The sequence below is a fragment of the Emiliania huxleyi genome (assembly GCF_000372725.1).
Source record: "Emiliania huxleyi CCMP1516 unplaced genomic scaffold EMIHUscaffold_92, whole genome shotgun sequence".
NCBI classification, from domain to species: domain Eukaryota; phylum Haptophyta; order Isochrysidales; family Noelaerhabdaceae; genus Emiliania; species Emiliania huxleyi.
This window is the reverse complement of record NW_005195149.1, coordinates 235,109-236,659: the sequence shown is the minus strand read 5'-3', so window position 1 is coordinate 236,659 and position 1,551 is coordinate 235,109.

Below are 1,551 nucleotides of genomic sequence, written 5' to 3'. Positions count from 1 at the left end.
CGGGGTGGGGCGACGGGTATTTCCTTTGTATGTAGGCGCCCAATGGCGGGAGAGTCGCCTTTCACTGGCCTCGCCGCGCCGACGCGGCGATCCTCGGCAAGGCGCGCGCCGGGGAGGCGCGGCCAGGCACGCACGATTGCGCGCCGCCGGAGTGGCTCAAGGCGCTACCGCTCTATGAGGGGCACCCGCTCTGTCTCTTCTTTTGAGTCACACCTGCTCCTTGCATAGGCGCCGTCGCTCTACGAGCTGGGCCTTCACAGCTCACTGCGTTTTGACTCACGGCTGCTCCTTGTGGCAGGCGCTGCCGCTCTACGAGCTCCAGCTCCGCCACGACGTCATTGCCGCCGGAGAGAAGAGCGGCTACCAGTGCACGCCACACCTGATGCTCTACGTGCTACACGAGCCGCTGCGCCGGGAGGAGGGGGCTCTCCACACCTCCTGTGGCGCGGAGAGACGACGCGCGCTCGAAATATCATATCGAGGTCGTAAAATAAAAGCAGCTCTCCCGCTGCGCTGCGCGTGTGCGAGTGCTGGCTCGTTCTCACAGCAAGCGCCACGAGCCCCGTAGCGACGACCCACTGGGCGCGCGGCGGTCGCTGGCGGCGGATCCGCTCCGCAGCTCGGGCCAGGCGAGCCGAAAGAGACCGCCTCCTCCGCGTCGCGAAGCCACTCGGGCTCCATGGGAGGGGAAGTTTTTGCGGATGGTCTGCAGCTGATGGAGGCGGTCCTGGTTCGCGCCCGCGGCGCGGGCGAGGCCACCTCGAAGGAGGACGCCGTCCGGCTCGAGGAGAGGGAGCAGGGCTCGTCGTGCTCGTACGGGGTGTACACCGCCAAATTGCGTCTCCGACCCTCGCTCCGCCTCGCCGCCCTCACCCCAAGCGCAACAGCAGCCTCGCCAAAGGAGAGGGACCTTGGTGTCGGAGGCGGGAGGCATCCCTTGCAGCTCGAACGCGTGCGAGCAGCTCAGCCGTACAGGCCGCGGCACTGCCCTCACTCTGCAGGCGCAGCATCGCGCGCACCGGCACGCGCGCCGCTGCAGCGCAGGCACGCTGTTGTTCCAGGATGGCCTCAACGGCCTCTGCTGCTGCCACCGCAGTGCTTCCTGCGGCGCGCAGCGCATCGAAAGCACCGGCGTCTGCCCTGCTCCCTGGACGAAGCTCGTCCACCTTGGGCGGCCATCTCTGTGGCGGCTCCTCGAGGGCGCTGGTTGGCCAGAGAAAGACAGCGTTCGCCCACGCCGGGTCCGACCCGGCGACCTGCGGCAGCCGACAGAACACGCCTCGACGCGCGCGGTAATTCTCGCCGAGGTAGCTGCCACACTCCACCTCCGTGCCTCCGGGCACCATCACATACCCACCACTGCGCCTCCACGTCCACGTCGCGTAGATGTCGCCCTCCGGCATGCCGCTCATTGCCTCAGGCAAAGTGTTGTTGATCGGGATGCCCTTCGTCCTCAGCAGTTTGGTGATGCAGTAGGGCTCGAAGGGCGGTTTTGGCTGCGGCGCAAGCGGCTGCGGCGCAAGCGGCAGCGGCGCTGGCGGCGCTTGCGGC